The sequence below is a fragment of the Photinus pyralis genome, unplaced genomic scaffold (assembly GCF_008802855.1).
Source record: "Photinus pyralis isolate 1611_PpyrPB1 unplaced genomic scaffold, Ppyr1.3 Ppyr1.4_LG2, whole genome shotgun sequence".
Lineage (NCBI taxonomy): Eukaryota > Metazoa > Arthropoda > Insecta > Coleoptera > Lampyridae > Photinus > Photinus pyralis.
In genome coordinates, this window is record NW_022170403.1 from 39,487,965 (window position 1) to 39,510,723 (window position 22,759).

The 22,759-nt window shown below is 34.6% G+C and overlaps 1 long non-coding RNA gene across 1 annotated transcript; it reads left to right on the top strand.

Moving 5' to 3' along the window:
- The first annotated feature begins 397 nt into the window (after positions 1–397).
- Positions 398–20,938, top strand: LOC116164469. Its single transcript, XR_004143907.1, has 4 exons — positions 398–457; positions 518–1,233; positions 19,778–19,925; positions 19,991–20,938. It is a non-coding gene; the product is annotated as an uncharacterized LOC116164469 (long non-coding RNA).
- Positions 20,939–22,759: the final 1,821 nt, after the last annotated feature.

Here is a 22,759-nt window from a genome sequence, read left to right on the forward strand (position 1 = left end):
ACGCAATAAAACTTTTTACAATACTCACCTGAAAATACTACACGATTTTTTTGTCAATACAATTGCAAATACGTAGTGCAGACCCCCTTACTACATGCAGTATTGAATTAATCATGTTGTAGGTAATCTAAGTGAACAATTTCCTGCGTTTTATAGGAATATTACAAAATAATATAGTATTTCGATTAAGTAGTTGCTGAAATATGCACCAATGACGTCTATAAAATTTCAAAAAAGGTGGATTTTGACCCACTTATGGGGTGCTTTTGGTGTGAAGGGCTCAACGCATTCGGCGCTGGGTTTCTGAGGATATTTAATACCTTAAAACAAAATACCTTGCCAAATTTCCGCTTGTCTCTAATTTGTTGAACGTCATCCTGTATGGTCCCTGTGCTATATTATATATTATCAAATCCAGATGCACAGAGGGCAGCTTTTAGTTCATCTAGTCAGCACGGTAAGTTATAATCAAAACTTTCGCCTGTTTCAAAACTAGGAAGTTATCTCTTCTTTTCAGATTTTATTTCCCGGAAAGCCTCAGTATAGTTTCAAGAGATACTGACTATAAAATTGATTTACCACGATATTTGATATTTCAGGCAGATTATTAGTTACCGAACAGTCCAGCCTTCAGGAAATGTTGGATAGTTGTGACAGATTTTTCCCGATATCCTATTTTTTTCTAGATTTCGCTAGATGCTAGTTGTCAGATATTGTTGCCCTTCTCTCTGCCCCAAGAATTGCTGGACGGTATTCCGCTCTGCACTTCTTAAATTCAATAAGATTACCTATTGTGGTGTTACGTCGAAAGCTATTCAAGGCCGTCTTTTTAATTAATTTCTTTTATTTCCGATGTTCACCATGGCACCATCCTAGTAGCCACCCCTGGTTTCGATTTTGGTATAGAACAGACTGTAGTATTTAATATTGCCGCAGTTAAGGTCTCAAGATTTAGTACGTTTTCATTTGGAGGTATTAATTGTTCGGAACAGCGTTCCCAATTGACTTGACAGACTTGACCGCTAGGTTTTCACCTAGAACAGTGATGATAATGGAAACTGTTGGTCACCGTTGAAAAGTTCACTTACTACTTCTCATTTCAGGTTCTTATGAACGGTCGTCGAGCATAAACACATCCTTTCAATGCACAAACAATGAATTTTGAAAGTTTGGTGGCTACGTTCATTGTGACTTAGTTCGAAGGCTTACTGACCTGCCACATCAAAAATTAAGGTAAACAAGTAGGTATAATAAGTAAGGCAAGATAAGAGGAAAGTTCAAAGATCTTTTCATTCTGGCTCCATAAATTTAGACACTTTTGGTGATTAGATGTGAAGTAATTCAATAAAACTAACCCTGCTCATTTGATAATATTGTATAAGTTTGTTAGGATAATTTCGAAAATCACCATGAATTTTATGTAATTACACTTTATTACTGATTATGGGTCCACCCAATATTTATTACGCCGTTTTCTATCTTTCGCTCATTGTAACAAAGCCATCACACAAGTTGTTTCGACGGAATTTCGTTTAACACTGCGATAGTCGCCATGTGCCCGCCTAAATTATTTTTTTCGCAATTACTATTCGCTGCAACAGAAATTCACAAATACGCGCCTAGCCAGTGTATAAGCGATGACCCTTAGCATAGTTTCAACAAAAAAAGTTGGGGCCTCACTACCATTACGCATTTCCTTATTTCATAATGGTACTCAAATTCGGAAAAAATGTAAACCCGTTATAATAACAAAATACATTTAATTATTTATATCACTGTTGTATTTAATAAATGGTTTTCTTGGCGATATAATTGTTACTTGAAGATAATAAATAAATAAATAGATATGTACCTATATCAATTTGTCACCAACTAAAATCAATACGTTTGCAATGCATCATGGTATTTATACTTTGACGTTTCAAAGTAGAAAATGAGAGCAGGTTGTATAAATAATTCCATCAATTGGTTACTGTTAATGATACCTTTTTCTAAACCTTCTAGTGCATTTTGATCTGCCATGCGTTTTTCATGTGAATCCTTTATTACTTCTACAGCAGGTAGCTCTAGGGATAATCATTTATTTACAGCATTAATTAAGTTTAACATGCGGATATGGGAGTAAAAGTTTTAAAACTCAGTTTATAATTTCTTTAAATTTTTGTCATTGATGACGTATTAAACAAAGTTACTTTAAACTGACGTTTTCTTCTTGTAAAATTCATAAATGAATAGGTGAAATTAAAACTTGTCTAAGAATCCCCTATCTACAACATTTCCAGTACATAATAGAAATGAATATTTCGATTGCAAGCATATTATTCTCGCCTAAATAATTCACATCGCGTAAATGTCATTTCTGAAAGAGTTCCTTAGTCTCTCCATTTAGGTGCCGGTAATTTATACTAATATAAATGCGATGACAATTTCAAAACCTCTAAGAGCGTATCACGAGTTGAATAATAATCATTTGTAATGCCAGACTACTATTAGGAAATTATAAAAACATTGACCTACTTTAAATGATAAAAGTTTCTTGCTAAAATACCCACTACATCATACCTAACTTTGTTACCAAGTGTAATTAAAACTGCATTATTAAAATATTCAAGATTAACAAAAACATTCATTAAACAAACGACTAACTTTTCAACTAACACTTTCCTAAAAAAACTTTTTAGTCATTCAATAAGTATTAGCATTAATTAGGCGGTAAATTGTGCATTTTCGTTTTCTTTAAGTAAATTATCGCTCATTTTATTAAAGATGATTGTAAAGAAAATGTTAGTATATAATATGTAATCGTATACATTACGATATTGATATTGACACGCTTGCTATAGTTGGGAAACTACGGGATTACCACACAGAGAGTGCCTGCTTTGAATCTGGGCTTGGACATTATTTCAGCGTATATTAGGACCAGTGGTATCTTTACGCACGGGCACAGTGGGCTCGTGCCCAGGGGCCCCGCAGGTTAAGGGGCCCCCGAGACGAGACGAGCCTTAGATTATTTACTTAATTACAAATTCCAAATGTAACTAAAACAAGTTAGTAATAGTAGGTTTTCCTAGAGGTTTTCATTGTCCATATTTGTAAATTTAAACTGTAGTTAACAACAAACAAGTTCCTACCTCTTTCAAAGTAGGTACACCGTACAGCCCCGTAAACGAGGCTTCATTTTCTGAAAAATTGCATATAGGCCGAGAATAACGACATATTTTTTGCGATGTTTAGTAAATGTCTGTCACCGCAATTTTCTCTTTAAGTGGGTTAGAACTAGCGTATAGGTATCATACGTCTGTTGAGCGGTTAGTTCTTTTTTTATTTAATTTTTTTAATTTTGACCGCACAACAAACAAAAGTTTATTATTAAACATCTGCCATCAATTTTAAAATAACTTTGGAGAAAAAATATAATAGGGCGCTAGCACATTGACAGACTTTTTCGTTGTCTATTCGCTTGGTAGCATATGTTATGTAATTTTTCAAAAAGTGAAAAAATTGCGTCAATATAAAATAATCAAAAGTATTCATTAATTGTATTAATGGCATAGGATTATTAATACACCTTTTAGCGCATTCTTTAAGAATTAAAAAAAATGTGCTATTGTTTGCGTTTTGCCCGTCCGGACCCACTTCTGCCGTTTCGAACGACTTCTAGGGGAATGGTCCTAGAGTCCTGGAATTTTTTGCAGTAGGAAGGGGAGGGGGGGGGGGTTAAAAATTAATTCTATCTCTTATCAAAGTACGGTGTGGAGAGGGAGGGGGACAGTGGAACTAGTTATATCCTTCATGGTACTGTAATGAAAGGTCTCAACGAAAGGAATTAATTTCTATCAACCAGAGCCCTCCTCCTCGACCTCTTATCGTGATCGTGTGTATTCCCTTATACCTCAAGAACGGATTGTCAGAAGAGGGTAGTCCCAAAGGGCTATTAAGACGTCTGCAAGAAATACATCCATTGGTGATGTGAAAACAAAAGCTATTTCGATTTAAAAAAATGCGCTTTTGTTGTCTTGTTAAAATTTGAAAATTTACTTAAAAATAGAACTGACGCTGACCGCCCAACAGATGTACGATATACGTTTATACGCTAGCTCTTGGTCTAATTCTAATAGACCCAGACCGGTCGCAAGTGTGGCTATGATGCTGCTCATCAATATGAAAATATAAGAGGAATATAGAAAAAGTGACAGGAACGTTATATACGTTTTTTGTCGATATACATATTTATTGATTTTAATGAGATCGTTTTTTCTGAATTCCGTATCTTCCAAACAAAGGGGCCCCATGCATTTTTGTGCCCAGGGCCCCCAATTGGTTAAAGACAGCTCTGATTAGGACGGATTGTCGCAGTACATATACAAGCGGTTTCAACAAATTGTATCGACTCAAGCAACTCAAAATTTTAACTTTCGAGCCAACGTGTATTACAAGCACTGAAACAATAAACACGCACAAGTGTACAATCCTGCGATGCACGGGACGGAGTTAATATGTGCGAAAAGGAGGTTTATACGGTTTATTGGGGTGGAAAAAAATCGCTGTGTTTATCTTTTTGATCAAAATTTAAACTAATCCTCACATTTATGTGACTAAATATCAAAACTGTGTTGGGTAGGGAAGTGGGCCGTACAGAAGATCTGGGGGCCCAGATCCATAATTGAAGGTGAGCTAATTTCGCGGTTATGAAATAATAAATAAAATGGATAAATTTTCACTATATAAGTATTTAATTTTCCATATTTTTTGTGTTTTCAGTTATGATTAGCAGAATTTCGTTCAAGGTGGAGTTGACGAGGAGAGTTTGTGCGTATAGCTACTAAAACACCGCCTTGAACGTTTAAGCTTAATTCCTGCACCTCTTACCAACCAGAAACCAGAACCAGATTCCGTACCCCAGCATTATATTACATCCCAGAATTCCTTTTATTGTTTTCATTTACAGAGAGCTTTGCTTTTTATTTCATTATTACTCCCGAAACCTGGGAATTTGGTAGTGTTACTGATAGTATCCTTAATCATTGTAGGGTTAAAACCCTTCGGGTTTTACACTACTTGATACAGCACTGGTATCTTGCGTTCATGAATTCGGTCGATAGATGAGACTTGAACCCAAGTATCATAATCTTCGTGATTGCCGTCCTATTCAACTCACTTTGAGGAGTCGCTTCAACCGTATGGAAGTTTCTTTTACGAGCCGTCGCTATAGGTAAATCCTTGCCGATCTCGATCTTATTTAGGAACCAGAGGCAATATTCTATTCCGTCTAAGTAAATTAGGGTCTGTGTTATAGGCACCTGGCTGTACTGGGCGCCAACTCGTAACACACTAGTGGAATGAGGTAATAAGGGGGGCAAGAAGGAATGGTTTTTGTTATTGTCCAGCACCACCGAATACACAAAAATTAACTTACTTCAAACTACGGTTCGATGCAGATTGCTCAAAATTCTGTCGTTCGTTACTCCACTCTTCGCAATCAAATTCTCAAAACATTAACAACGCCACACTTACTCCATCTAACCATAGAGTAAATTTACTCTATGATCTAACTTATTACATACTAATAATTCAAAATAAGACGGCGTTAACAATTCCTTTTAGTATTGAATATCTCTATAATTACAGCTAATTAGCCGCCCGTTCAACACCACGTTCCGGAAATAAAACACGAGGAAAATTTCGTTTATTTTGACGCCATTCAATTTGATAGCGACAATCCGTGGCGTGGGATGCATCAACGTATAAAAATTGTTATAATTTTTTTATTTAATTAAACAGTCTTAAATTACTCCGAATTTCGATCTCTGGTCATCCGGCTCGAGTTACCCGAAAGTAGAACCCCGTTAGACTTACAGGCGCTAGTGAAGCTATTTCTAATTAAATGGGGTTAGGGCTAGTGATAGTTTGTAAGAAATTATGTTAAAATAATGGTGGCAGCTTCTAAACAGACAATTGGTACCAATTATGTCACTAGGTAAAAATTTTATTAAGTAGTCAAAAAAGATTACATCACAGGTCAAGGGCGGATGTGCAGCGAGTCTTAACAGAATTGGGGTGCTTTAAATACAACATGGATTGCAAGCATTGAACTATATACTCTTAACTGGAAGGGAAACAAGCATATTATTAGTGAATTCAGACGACTGGTGGTATCTTTATCTCTCTCACACTAATTAAATTCATTGACATAATTTTTCTATTTTACTTAAATTCATACAGTTTGAAAATTCGGCCAATTAAAAATGTTCATTTAAATTTGCCGGGATTTTTTTGAGAGGAGCTTAACTGCATGTGTTGGATGTACAGATAATAGTTTCCATAAAAGCTAGGTACTTAATATAGAAGTAGGTATGAATGTTTACCTACTCGTACTCCGGCGAACATTCCATTTCATGAAGCAAGGGCATACTGAAACTCTTTGTTATTTTCTCAAAACTAACTTGAAACCCCACTAAATGAAGTTTATGAATAATTTCGTTATATAAAATTCCGAGTAACGATGTGGTATTAAGCGATTCAATCCGTCTGCCTACACATTTTAATTAAAATGTCGTATACACTGTGTAAACGCAGTACTTTCCACTGAATGTGACTTCAAAAAGAATTACCTAATGAAGCGAATAAAATGTAACCTATGACGTATTAAGCATCGCAATTTTTATAGATTCAGAATGGTTCCATAAAAAAGATAAAAATATGAATAAAACTTTGCCTCTATCTAGATTAGAACTTTATTTCCAATTAAGATTCTATGAACTGATTAGACTCAACGGAGCATGGAGGCACATTTATCATTGTTTTCAAAGATGAAAGAATTTTGTATAAAACCTTTACTTATTATCTCACAAAACTTACTCTTTTAATACTTTTGTGACGTTTTAATAATCCTCTTATACTTCTATTATCTTCCAATAAAAACAAGTTGTTGAAAGTAACCATAAACTTTTATATTTCATCTTAACTACTTAGTATTACTACTATCACCTAATGGAATTTCAAAAAGCCACTCGCGTCGATAGAATGCTAGAATTTATTGGTGGCTCATTATTAGTGGCTAAATAATAGAAATCATGAGATAAGGTATGAGAATATCAAGTCTAGTTACCGAATTGAATATTCTACTTCTTAGTTGATGACTGATTTCATAATGCATGAAATATATTGAAAGCGTGACGCATAGGAAAGTAATGTGCTCTAAACGAAAGAAAAGGAAGACGACGCCGTCTGAATGAAAATCATACCACCTAGGAACGACATGCATAAACGCGTAAAAGATCATTATAGTTCAGTTTTAGATTGTCCACGCTAAACCAAATTGCTTCCTATGAAACTTCTTCATCCCGAAAACGAAAATAGTTTGTACTTTTGCTTACACATAGCATTCGTGATTTCCTTTGTTTATTCCACTTATAATTAGAAATATCGTATAGGTGGTACAAAAATGTACCTATAGTAGTTCATTTGCAAGCTTAATATCACCTCGAAAATTTCAAAATTTTAAGTTTAATTATAGAAAAGCACTGTTGGATGAGCAGGACGGGTTGATTACTTGACTCTGAAATTAAAGTACTCGGCCCCAAAGGGGCCTTGTATTTCATGTATATTTCCTCGCCAGTAATATGTCTTTTCTTGAATGTAAATAACTATTGCTGTTCTGATTTTAGATCGGTAAGTAATTTTGGCGTCGTCGTAATTATAGCAACTGGTAAATTCCACGTACTGTCATGGAAACTGTTAGTAAAAATGTATCATTGTTCAAACTAATTGAATAATTGTTGTACTATTATTATTGTTTGATCAACTGAAATGAAGTGTAATGAAGCGTTGTAGTTGTTCAAAGATAATACATTATGATTATACAAAGACAAGTTTACAAGTTGAAAGAGAAGGTAACAACTTGGAATAGTTGAAAATTGGTTCACAAAGTTGACACGGGGCCCACCTTTCGTGAATTCAACAGTAGTTTTATTGTGTGACACTTGTATTCAGCCTTGTGAAGTGATGTACCTATCACTTATCTGTAGAAAACCTTATTTTGCCCATACTAAACGTATTGAAAACTGTTTGAGCGGACGGAGAAAGTGGTCATAATAGCGCCTTTCAAAATGAATTGGAAAATGCTCTAATCCAAAGATGCGCAAATCGATCGAAGTTCATAAGTACAACATAGTAATTTAATTTTAAGAAGAGAGCATAACGTCCTAGAGCTAGACAGTCACGGGAATTGACTGAAGAGACTGTAATGGGAGTACAAATTAATGGATTCCACTGTTCTAATATGACTACAAACAATGATAATCAACATTTCCGGTGATCAATGTCGGTTTTGTGTTGAAATGAGCTACCTACTTTCTTCTAGGGCAGTTTCATGTGAACGTATCCATTATAACAAATCGAAATAAAAATTATACCTACATGTGTATTAAAGGCACTTTGTCAAACATTGCATCATAAAACATTAGAAAGGAACCAAAATTCAATAAAATACGATTACAAGCAAATGTTGCAGCAAGCACGAACATAATATTTTTTGTTACTCTACCGATTTACCATTGTTTGACTTCGATAACACGATATCGTCTGTAAATAGTGGAGATTATTACGGTTAACGGTAGATAGTTAGACCACCACTATGCAGTTATATTACGTATTCTGCGATATTACATCCATTTTTAAAAGTACCTATCTATTCTGCCTACCCTAGCTAGAAGTGGAATAATTTGTTATGGAAACTACTCATAAGATATGCTTTGTGGAACAGCTTTGTTTAATAACAACTTGGGAAATATTATGCAAAGTATATTCTATTCTCCCGTGAAGCAGTCGCGGCGTTAAAGAATGAATAATAGGTATGAAGCAAATTCCATAATTTGGCTTGTAACTTTATTACACAGATATAAGGCTAAACAGCTCTGCAGATGGCAGAAAGAAACGAGTATATTTCAAAAGTGATTTACAACTGACAATGATTTATTTGCATACAAAATCCGAGGGCGACGTCCCAGAAGCTGAGCCTGTACTGAGGGGACCCGCATGACTCCCGTAGGAGACGTTCCGCTTTTTATACAGCTACCGTCTGCGTTACCACGCGCTTGTTATACTTTTTTAGCTCAATACACATAAAATAAACGGAACCTATTATTTTAAATATTCAAAAATGGGGATATAAAATACTCTCGCGTATACCAAACTCAGTTGAAACATTTAAACCGATCCATCGTTGTATGAATTTTTAGAAAGAAAGACTGGAAACGCAAAGAGAACGGCTATGGAGTTATTCCAAATATTTAGTATTACATAATGTGATACATTTCGAGTGCCAAGAAAAAATTAGTACTTATTGCTTGCGTGCAATAAACTAAATTCATGCATGTTGAGGTGCACGAATGTAACACTTTCTACCCTAAATACGACGTTCCCCTTCTTTCAACACATTGCAATATGAGTTCATTTCTAATCACATTATAAATCGATTTGTAAGTTTTTGGAGCATTTTATATATGTAAAATAATGGTTAGGTATATACGTACTTACTACCACAGATATTTAAATCTGTGTTACTATAAGTCACTCGTCCTATAGAGATGAACGGAATCACACTGTTTTAGCTCTTATTAACGGAGTATTGAGCATATGTATACGTATACGTAGGTATACATGATTGATCGCAAAATGCTATCAGCAGTGGAGGATGTAATGATTCCGCAAACCTCCCAGAGCAATAAGGAGCTATCAAAATCAAACACAATTGCTACACACTGTATTAGTCTTCTGTTGAAAATAAATGCTTCAATTGAATACAAAAAAAGGGAAGTGTGTCTCACAAATCTTAAAAAAATGCATTTTAATACATGTTTGTTATGAAATTCTATAGCGTGTTAACTGAATTAACCCCTAAATCCTCACACCTCTTTTACTCGGGTGAACGATAAAACACATTTTCCCAACATTCATGTGAAGGTTTGTTATTACACCATGTGACTAAAATTTAGTTGTGAGTGTAATAAAATACAATCCTTATGATCAATGGAACTGGTGCACATATCTTAAGGTCATTTGCATTTATAAAATTTTTTTCAGTAAGTGTCCAGAAGATCATTCACAAACACTATGAATAAAAATGGTCCAATATTAGAACCTTGGGGAACTCCAGAGGTGACAATAACACTTTCGGATAAGTGTCCATTGTATACCTGATTGTATATGACCCGCTGTGGACGATTAGACAAATACGATGTGACTAACTTATATAACTATCAAAAGATCACTCAGTCCTAAAATGTCAAGTTTTCTTATAAGAGAGAGGATAAGGATTAATTTGCATCCAACGATGTCAATTAATAGCGAATCAGAGAAACATGTTAAGTTGTTATGTATTATCACCGACCTGGTGATAACGCATAAATTTCGGTACACGAAATGTTTAATTATGTTTAATAGATTTTAGCGTTTTCAATATAAGGCCTAACGATACATTCCTCCAGATACAATTTATATATATAGATAACTGTGAAAAAATATAACTATACTTATTTCTAGTACACAAAAGACAATGCATAAAAAAATACGATACCACACTCACCAATTCACCCTTCCCTTGCATGCAAAACACCAAGTGACCCACATTCAAAGAAAATTATTCAAGAATTATATCGCCCCAAAACTATTTGGCGGTTATTTTCAATGTAACAAAAAGTCTAAATATGCAGGCTTTTACAATACCGAGCTGTCTGTAACTTAATGGTATCTCTCCATCAGTAGATATCGTTAAAGGTGCTACTCTCGTATGTGGTTTGAGAGTGGTGGTGACCAGAACCCAAGGTGTAGATTTCCGTTGGAAGTGAATGGACGAGACCCCGAATCGTCACGTGAGCGACTTGACAGTCCCCTGATGGGTTTTAATACTTTTAATCCTTCCGGCGACTACGGCTTTTCCTGGTTCCCAATTCCGTGCTTAGTTTCTACAAACCCCAACTGACAGTGACTGGCGGCAAACCTTCAAAGAACTACGGTTGTTTGGCAAACCGCGAAATCACGCCCGATGCTTCCCAAACTGAATTAGGCAATAATTATTTCAAACTTTACGGCCTAAAATAAAACGGAAATTAAACCCTCGAATTATTAATACCCCCCCTCATTTTGGTTTGAACCAACTTACCGCACAAACAGCGGCCTGCCTACCGATTTTTTATTTTAAACGGCTTATGACGTTGTTAATAATTAAAACGAATTTAATTTCGTATTAAATACTATAGGTACTCGACATAATCGGTACGATGCGCACAGCAAAATTAAAATGTCCTTTCGAAAACCCACAAATGATTACAATATCCCCAAGGTCCCGCTATAATCTTGCAAACCAGTCTACCTATTTACGACAAACAATTTCAAGCTATACGAGGGGCATTCAAAAGATATACAAATTAGACATGATCTGTAACAAAGTTAACTCCCACATAATTAACAGTGTCATTAATTGCTACCAAAACGCTACCACCACTTCATCAAATTTACGGTCATTATGATGCACTATAAGTACTGGGAAAAAATTCACTGCTCGATTCAATAAAGCACATAATGTCATAATCTGCATCAACAATTTCTGGATAACAACTAATAACTTCAGATCTCAGACTATGGAAATTTTGTACATAACATAACACTGATTATACTAGTTTTCCGATACAATAATCGCACTATCGTTTACATATTTTTCGTACTTCCGAGACTAAAGTGACAACTTCACTCCATTATGACAAGTACTGAAGTGTCACTTTTTGTCCCGCCGGGATTAAATTTGGACGAAAATCCTGGCAGGATGAAATTACTAACAAGGCAATTTCAGTACGTTGTTTCACATTTTGTATGCGGCACTACTTCTTAAACGCATCGTACTGCTGCTCATATAGTTTTTTGGATTTCGGTGGTATCAATTCTTTACCTACCTACTTTGGCTGCTTTTTATCAATATCAAATACACCTTTGTCACCCACCACCAAAATTATGACACTAGCAATGACAGTTTCCAAATTATTTTTGTTACCATAGCATAGGGTTTGGTGTACTGACGCAACGTTCCTATAGTAACGTGTTAAGCAGCGATTTTTTGAAAGAACGCGTTCTCTAACTCAATACATATTAAGTGTTTCAGTTTAGGAAGTACGAAATAGTATATTAAAGTACAAGTGTCATTTGACGAAGATTGTCGCACGAGGTAGTTTGCCGCATAAGCCGCGTAGCGGCGAATGCGGCAAAAGCCGAGTGCGACAAGTAGACAAATGACACGTGTGCTTTATACTATTTTTTCTATTTCGACTTTTATTTTAAATAATAAATTAAACAAATTATAAATATTGCCTTTAGGCGTTGATAGGTAATTTTAAACTATCATTCAGTGTATGTTGGTAATAGACACAATTCATTTATTTTCACGTTGGCTAACCTGATTCCTGTATTTTCAAACTTCAAACTTTTAATTATTTGGTCATAATTCCATTTTGCGGCAGTTATGAATTATGATGAATACGGATGACAAACACGTCTCTTGTACCCCACCAGAGATCCAAGAGATTGCCAATGAAGCGACGTTAAATTTACTACCTGTAAAATCGAAAGTAAAGTACGAGGAGTACAAAATTTTTGAAAACTGGCTGGCCGAGAAGGGGAGTTCAAAAAGTAAGCAAGAATGTACTGTTGGCATATTTACTACGCTAAGTAAAAATAAAAAAAGTTCTACCCTTTGGAGTATATAGTCAAAATTAATCGGAATTAATACAATCGGTCAAGTTCCTCGTATGTAAGTAAGTAAGTAAGTAAGTAATTTATTGTGTTAATACATTTAAAAAATGCTTACACTCGTCCGTCGAAATCGTATAACACATAAAACACATAAAATACATGAGACATATAGAACAATATTAAATAACATGAAAAATCATTTAGAAATAAAACAATTAAACCAAACAAACAAACAAAAAAAAATACAAAAAAAAATATGAACAACAAAAAAAAAACTTAAGGCGTTAAAGTCTTGAGGTCGTTATCTAAAAACTCTTGGATGTTATATATTGGATTTTCGCGTAAAAAAGTTTTAAGTTTCTTGGAAAAGAGTTGTTCATTTAGAGATTGGAAACAAGAAGGTAAACGGTTATACAACACAGGGCCCCAATAATTATGTGCCGCTTGCGACGTTTTTAATCGTAATCTATCATTATATATTTGATTTTTGTTCCGAGTATTGTAAGAATGAACATTTTTATGCGTTATATAATTTGATTTATTTCTATGAACGGACAAAACTGAGTCAAAAATGTATTGTGATGGAGCTGTTAGAATTTGCAACGATTTAAAGATATTGCGACAGTCCTCCCTGTAGCCAGCATTTACAATATTCCGCACACAGCGCCTTTGCATGGCAAACGTTCTTTTCATTGCTGTAGAATGACCCCAGGCAATGATGGCGTAACTAATGATAGAATGTGCAAAGCTATAATAAACGCACTTTAGAACCTTCACAGAAACTGAATTTGACAAATGTTTTAGCATATACGCAACAGATGCCAATTTTGCACAAACTTTATTTTCGTGCTGTCTCCAGGAAAGCCTGGCATCGATCTGCACCCCTAGAAAATTAATGGAGGCTATGTCTTTTCTACCAATATTTCTTAAGGAAAATTGAATTTTTTGTGTCTTACTATCGTTTATTACCAATCGATTGGCAGTAGTCCACATTTTTACCGCGGTTAGTGCATTATTAATTTGTTCCTCACTTTTAGTAGGATCAGTGGATGTAACTGTGATGGTTGTATCATCGGCATACAGCGTGAAGATACTATTCCGGTCTGACATGTAGATGTCATTTACATAAATTAAAAATAAAAGAGGTCCAATTATGGAACCTTGCGGAACCCCTAATGTGATATTTCGACAATTTGATTTTATGTTATTATATTGCACAAACTGTTTACGATTATTTAAATATGACCCTATTAACTGTGTGCTTTGACGAGAAAAATTATAAAGTTGTAGTTTTCCTAACAGTACATTATGAGGCACTAAATCAAACGCTTTCGTTTGGTCGACAAATATTGACGTGTATGTATCTTTTTACAGGTTATGTTTAGTTTTGATTTGACGGATACCGTTGACAGCAAAAAAGCGAGGGGTACCAATCCAACAAAATAAAAAAAATAATGCGTTTCTATTTCTTTCGGCATCATTTCTGTCTAGAAACGCACGCAAACTGGGCCAATCAAGTACGGTTTCGGTATTGTTTCCACATCGAAATAGAAAAAATATCGTATATACCTTGCGACTGAAGTAGTGGTCTTAATCCCTCAGGTAAATTAAAACTTTACCTTCGGGATTAAAAATACTACTTCAGTCCCGCGGTATATAATATACTATTATTCTCAGATTGGGTTCTCCTTTGAGAATTCATTCATAATTCATTCATTCAATTATTTTTTTCTACAACTGTCAAAAAAACCTGTCATTTTCTGACGGATTTCGAAACGCGAAGTACTAGATTTTTAAACGGTTAATTAATAAGTAAGGTTGCTATTGACAACGTGCGCGAAATCGTCAACAGTGAAAAAAGTATTTCGCGCACGTGACAAAGTTGAACTTAAACAGCAAATTTAATTAACAATCGGTTCAGTTGTAGAAAAAATATTGTATATAACGCTAGCGCGAAGTTATTTCGCGCATTTGACTGATATTTTGACTCGGCTTCGCCTCGTCAAAATACCTTCAGTCTCAATGCGCGAAATTGAACTTCGCGCTCTTGTTATATAAATAACTATTTAAGCAGTCTATAATAGTCAAGTTGCTTGGGAGTTTTATCTGACGAAATGTTGACATTGACAATGGAATTACGTATGCTATTACAACTTACAAGCAGTTCATTAGAAAAAAAACATTCTGTATCGATTTAGAACGAGATCTTCCAACATCCAACTTACCAAGACGAAATAATTTTTATCTCTTTGGTGTAGGAACTTGGAGTTGGGCACAGGAGAGTTATAATGGAATTTACTGTTGCGGTGTCTTTAACCGCACGATCAGTCCTGTGCAGGTCGGAACCTACTCCAAAAACTTTCGTTTGCGTCTATGTTGGTCATCTAATTCTTGTAAAATATCTTCAAATGCGTAACTATCGATGGATTTACACCAAAATTAGCCTTAACGTTAGCAACTTCCTCCTTCAGTCGTACAATAACAGCTTTCAGTCCAGTTATAGCTAGTCTCATGTTTGTGCAATCAGTGCAGGTCCAGGATACATCTGGTCTATGCTAGTCAGTTGTAGTTAGCCCAGCACAAGAATACATAGTGGTTCTTGCAAACACGGTATGAACTCACTTTGTCGGTAGGTATATGTGGAAAATGGTTTTTTCGGTTTTCAATCGCTTAGGTGTAACAATTACTACGATAATAATAATAATAATGGAGTTTTTCAGGTGTGGGTCGAAATAATTTTTATTAATTTCATGATTCTGGTGGTCTTGTGGTTATCCTCAGAGTTAAACAAGTTTATCACATTTGCACAAAGTTTAAGTCATTGTATGTTTTCTGATTTTAAGAGGTTATTTATGTACCTATTTGTGACAAATAATGAATCCATTCACGTAACTACAGTGATTTATTGTTTCTCTATAAACTACATGTTTCGCTTCATTGGAAGTAATGGAACCAATTTACCTAAACTGTTACAATTAAACTTATGAGGTTTAAATCCTATTTGGTGTAAATTCTTCGAAACAATATGAATTCTTCTCAGAGATAATTCCCAACACCTTGCAATCCAACAATTTTACGACCATATTAATAATATACGAGGGTCCTTTTTTTTCTACCTCCGATAGGTAAGCTATAAAAATTAAAATAATGTGTAAAATAAAATAAAATTATTACCCAAAATTACATACACCCTCAATTAATTTTGAGCATAATTACCGTTTTGATTGGGTATTTGTTATACTAGTGAACAAGCTTTGCAATATCCTCTTCAAAAGAAAGTTGCTGCCAGTAACTGAAATGGGTTTTCACGGCATCTTGAGGCTCGTGTCGGTTTAGAATGTCTGTTCTTCTAGCTTACTTCTTTAGCTCTGGTAAAAGTGAAAGTTACTCAACGCTCTGTCGCGCCAATAAGCTGATGATATAAAATCTCCCACTGAAACCTGGGGTGACTTTCGTATTCGTATACGAGCTTCAAAACGCTGTGAAGGCACATCTTCACAACGCACTAGCGAGCACGTTCCTTGAAGAGGCCATTGGAATGCTTTTGCACCGGTATTACAAATCAATCAAAACAGTAAGTAAAGGGAGCACTAGAACTTTGAAATTAAATAAAACAAACTGATGTTTAAGTGATATTACCACAATTTTTTACGTATTTTAAAGGATATTCGATCGCATTATGTATGGAAAATGATTTCAGCCAAATGGCGGCCGCGACTCCGCTGTAGATGTTGCATTCTGGTACCAATTTTGGACATCTTCGCATAAACTGGGCTCAATTTCACGAAGAACGCGAGTTATGTTGCGCTTTAGGGCAGCAATTGACTGTGGTTTGTCTGCGTAGACTAGGGAACTGAACTTTATATGGATGAAAACCAAAGTTTCTGCACAAAATCCGCTTTTACCAAGATGACTGCTATGCGCTGTCAAAGTTCGATCGTCCATATTGAAAAACACTTTATGTTGAAAAGTAACCTGAAATGCATGTATCTTTTGGTAATAAGTAAGTTTATTTTGGTATATATACATTGCTGTCTTTTATACTCTGCGAAGGTGGAAAAAATTGCCCCTCGTATAGTCATTTCCTAATTTATCACCAAAAAGCTTTAAATTAACTTTTCGTATACATTGGCCCAAAACTAAGAAAATAACATGCCGAATTTGGGAAGAACCTATACTTACTGATGTACAGGGTGAGTCAACGATTGGGCGGAGTAACTTAATGCCTTGAGAATAAGATTTTTCGATAGAATGCTTTTGTATTATGATATGGTTAAATATTCTCCACATTTTAAAAATATTTGGAATTATACAGGGTGCGCCCACACAGTAGGGCGCCCAAATGGTACATTTTTTTAAATAGAACTCCCTGTATTTGAATGCATTTTTGAATTCTATGTGTAATTGTACGTCTTTTTTCTTATATGGTTAATATCCGGAAAACTAGTAGTTTTAAAGATAATTCGATTTTTAAGAAAAATTGGGCGTTTGCAAGCGTCATTATATATTGTCAAAATTATTACTTAAATTTTGATTCCAGGTTTTATATCTTATCCTGGGTCCTGTCCTGGATTAAGTAAAAGTCAAATAAATACATCTACTATGAAACATTAAAAATACAGCTTACAGGGTGTTTTTTTGGTAGGTCCAAAGTTGCAAAACTTCATATTAAAAAATCTCACTTATTTAAATGGAACACCCTGCATATTTTTCTGTCATCATTTAGCTCCTCCAAAAACCTTCAACTTTTGGGCATGCAAAAAAGGCAGTTTTTATCTATCTCGTCCAAAACGAAAATCATATCAATTAATTTATTATTCAAACAATTTATTTTAAATCCAAAAACCGGAGAATAAGTAAACACATTTGACTACAAAGCAAATTTAATTTAACTCCTAATGTTATCCAGTCAGTGATATTAGATTTTTTTTCATATTCACCTCGTTATTATGTAAATTAGAACTTATTTCAGAGTAAAATATAAAAAGTAAAAAGATATTTGTTTATGTTTTTACTATCAAATTTATTCTCCAGTTTTTATAGACTTAAATGAATTGTTAGAAAAATGCATTAATAAATATGATTTTAGCTTTGAACGATGCAGATAAAAATTTCCTTTTTTTGCATGGTCACCTCACTATTATGTAAATTACATATAACTTATTTAATTTATTTATTTGTATTTATTTTACTTTTACTTAACCCAGGATAAAAGATATAACACCTGGAATCAAAATTTAAGTAATAATTTTGACAATATACTGACGCTTGCAAATGCTCAATTTTTCTTACAAATCGAATTATCTTTAAAACTACTAGTTTTTCGGATATTAACCATATAATAAAAAAGGCGTACAATTATACGTAAAATTCAAAAATGCATTCAAATACAGGGGGTTCTATTTAAAAAATGTACCATTTTGGCGCCCCACTTTGTGGGCGCACCCTGTATAATTCCAAATATTTTAAAAATGTAGAGAATATTCAACCATATCATAATACAAAAGCACTCTATCGAAAAATCTTATCTTCAAGGCATTAAGTAACTCCACGCAATCGTTGACTCACTCTGTACATATTAATGCATGTTTTACTTTCAAAAGTAAACCATACAAATACAACTTATGATTTACTTTGTTTTTAAATTCTATTTTGTCTTACTATAGAGACACTGGAGGCTTTTTGCATATTTGATAACAATATCGTCCTAGTAATTTGGCAATTTGGCAACCATCGTTTCGCTGTATACATTTAGAAGCCTCCATGAATGGCTTTGCGGATTTTTAAATAAAGATATTTTACCAAAATATTCACTATTTATACAACTAGGTTAGCTACTTCGATTTTTCTCTGGTTTCTGTGTGAAGTACATGAAACTGAAACAAACGCGTTTGCAATGCGAAATTCAGAACCTATCTAAAACACACATATTTATCAATAGTAAATAACTGCCAGATAATTACTTTGTTGCGCTTACACGATTTACTTTCATAATTCACGAATTTATCTTGACGCTTATACGTAATAATCTACTCCTACACAACTCTGCCCCAAAACTTTTAAACTTTAAAGCAAGTTTCAAATTATCTTTCAAATTATGATATGACAAACAAGCAGATGAGGCTAACTAAATAATTCCAGAGTCATGGACTCGAAAGCTCAAACGTGCAACAACATCCGTAGCTTGATTTAAGTTTCAGTGCACTACGAAACATGCGAACAACGTTATTCTAGGTTTTACATTTAGTTTATTTTGGAAGATTCAGTCAGACCATAATAGTACCTACCTACCTAATAAAAATGAGCATGTTTAATTTATGGGAATGCTTACAAGCTACGATTCATTTTCTGTTGGGGTCAAAGCAGATGGCGTTTCGGCGTTCACGCACCAAGAGTAACATGCATAAATAATTACTGATTATTTATTATAATCTATAATCTAATGTATAAAGCGTTGGGGTAATTTTTTTTATAAATGTTGCCACGAGAAAATACTGGAAATTATTTTTCGATTCCTTCGACAGACGCTAGTAGGCGAAACACGTTCTTCAAAACAGACAAACGGCATTGACTAATACGTTAAAAATAGAATATCACAATCTTGTAAAATAAGGAAAGAAGAAAAGTTTTTCCATAAATTTCAACAAAATGTCCCAAAAAAAAAGAAGTCTGTTAAAAATAACTCGCTCATAGATTTTGAAATGATAGTCGAGTCGAGAGTACAGTGCAATTAGACCCAAACCTCAACATCCTAAGTAAAAGTTTGCCTCCAACTGCAAATTGTTCTATACAGTCCACAAATTGTTTGGTAAAAAGTTACACCATTTCAAGCGTCGGGTTTCGTTGAGAGGGGGGAGGAAAGTTGGAAAATGAGTAGTTTTGATTAATTGTTCTTAAATATTTAGCAAACTATGTGCTTGAAATTATCAAGTTGATGTTGAAAAAAATCCAAGGAAACCTGTTTATAAACAAAGTAGTTAAATAAAAATAAATCTGAGATCACGTTTTAGTACTGAATCTTTTCAAAATCTAGACGAAGCAATAGACCATACCGTCCCTGCCAATACGAAGCGAAGTAAATGCTTGGTATGGAGCCAGTTTTCGAGCTTTTGCGAAGAATAGAAGTACAAGCTGGAAGAGTCAACAACCAAGGAGAAATTGGGTGAAATTTGTCCAGTTAGGTAAGTAACTGAAATCTTTTTGATAATATTAATAAAGCAGCAAGTTCTTTCTTTTTTGTACATAGAATATTTAGAAAACTCCGGGAGAGAAGAACGAAGTTAATTCCAAGCAAAAAATTGCTTTTGATTTGACATCAAATCCTAATTGGTAAAATGAGAATTCTAGAGGATGGTATGAAAACTTGCCTGTGGGACGGAATGAGAGGATCCTGGATGTCTGCTTCCGCTAGATTGGAATTGACATAAAGAAAGTTAAAGTTACCAATCATTCGATTAGAGCAAGTGCGGTCTAACAATTTAGCAAAGCAGGACGTCGGCGAAGAGCAACTCATAAAAGTTACGAGACACAGCAGTGCTCATTCTATTCGAGCCTACAACTGGATTAGAAAAAAGTGCGATTTGGTCGATATTTTGAGAATGCGGCTGTCAATGTTTTTCTGTTTTCACCATTGTAATTAGCGTAAAAAACACACTAGCTCTCAAATTTAACCGCCCTGGTATCTCTTAATCTCTTATAATAACTAAGTGGCAAGTTAGCCATAGTACCTACCTATAGGTACCTACCGCCTTAACTTTGAACGCCCTGTATACTGACTTAAAGAAACTACCATGCATATATCTAAGTAGTTGGTAGTTCCTTTGTAAATTGTATTGGCCATCATTTCGATCAAAAAATAACTAGATATTAATTACGTTTTGAAGTAAATTGCGTTTCAGCGACGAAGTAGAAAGGTTTCTTTTTTTCTATAAATTACACAAAAAATCTTAGTTCAACCTTCATCACGTTTTCCCTTCCAACGAGATGGTATTTTCTTTTAAACTAGAAACTCGAAGTTTGACGGACAACTTTACGGTTGGGTGAACGGACAACGTTAAATATTCAACGCGGCAGACGAGCATGAAGCCCTAATAAACTTTTGTTTTCATTTTTCATTAACGTGTAATACATAGACCTGCATATTTTTAAAGTACTTTAATGTGCTCTAAATGTTGACCTTTTTAGCAAAACTCATCAATATTTAAAATCCCTTAACAACGTTGTACATACGCAACGGAATCGGACTAAACTGTTACATAACTACTTTGTATACTGAAGCTATCTTCTAATAGCTTTATTAACCTAATTTTAGACATTAGCAGTTAAAAATAAAGTAAAAAAGCAATCGTAGTGGTACCAATCTTTTGGTTGCATTCGAACTGAAGCGAAGTTTCAATTATTTAAGCACCTCAAATGTCGACATCTAAAACTGTATCAATTATCATAAAACAGCAGAGCTACCAAATTTTAGGCTGACTACTTCCGAACACCTACTACTAAATACGAAAGCTCTATACACTGTGTCAAATAAGTGGCATTGGCAATTATTAAATTAAAACGAATTGGCATAATTGCGTGCCTGAATGCAATTAGTAGTTTAGTAGATGCACGTCATCTAACTACATTTTATAGCCCACATCATATTAGGTATTATACCTACTATTAATTACATGGCCGCGACTAGCTTGGATGCATTTTTATACGTCAATTAAGTGATCGGGTTATAAAAACGCCTGTAATAGGCCTTTATTGAACAATATCCCAGATAGCTTGTTAGTTAAACTTTGGGTGTTGATAATTGGGTAACACGGAATCTGTAAATCGATATTTCATAAACGGGAAAATTAAGTAAAACGAACTAGGTGCCGTCGTTTCAAGCGCAAGATCAAACGGAAGTCTGCAATGAAAACGTCTCAAATCTTCTCAATCACAGAAAGCCTAAGTGAAAGCTGTTCACACAACTTCGGGTGGAGTCATCGATAACTTCAGAGATCCTGTGCCTTTTGATCTCCTTGAGTGTGGCACCGCAATCAATACGTATCGGTATGAAGACGTTTTGCAGAAATTGCGACTAGCCAAACAGGTACATCCCACTGGAATGCCTAATGCTGTCAGACGGAATCAATCTGTTGGATCACTGTGAATGTGAATGATGTGATTGGGAAATACTTTAACATGCATTAAAAATTGTTTAAGAAATGTCACTCCTACACAAAATCCAAAAAGGCGGCTGGGAATCGTCCATGTAAAAATAGAGAATTTTGAATCTAAACTTGTCTTTTAGTTTACAGTCCCACAGTATGTACTCCAATGCATCCCAGTCAAATAATTAAGGTTAAATCCGAGGTTAAATCTCAGAATGGAACAAATACTGTGCTAGCAAAGATACCAAAGAGTGACATCTTCCCGAATGTGCTAAACGTTATGTCTCATAAAATCGTTTTTGCATAATAGGAGACAATATGTTACTATGAGTTAAGTATATCAAAAGGTGTAACCCAAGGAAGTGTTTTAGGGCAAATTTTGTTTTCACTTTATATTAATGATATTGATGATATTGTAGATACTTCACTTTTCTTTGTATAGACAGAAACAAGTGTAATGTCGAATAAGTTACCACAGGTACTGGACCCAACGCAACAGTTTTTGTCCAAAAATGACTTAGCTTTAAACCGTCAAAAAACCTCTTCCAAGCAGTTTCATGATAGAGCATATTACTGGACTTTTACTTAAATCTTCAAACACCACTATAAAACAAGTTGCTTAATGTAAGTAAACTCCTTGGTTGTTACCTACATTAAAACCTCTGTTAGTTGGAAAGACCATATGTACCCTACATCTCATCAAACAAATCACTTTTGCTTTTGTTTGAATGTGTACAACATTCTAATCAAAATTGATTTCCAATTTCATCGTATTAATAGAAAAAAACGCAATATGAAATAATAGTATTTTACATTATTAGCCAGGTAAGTGAGTTTTTACTGGCGATAGGAGAAGTTAACTGGCGAGCCGT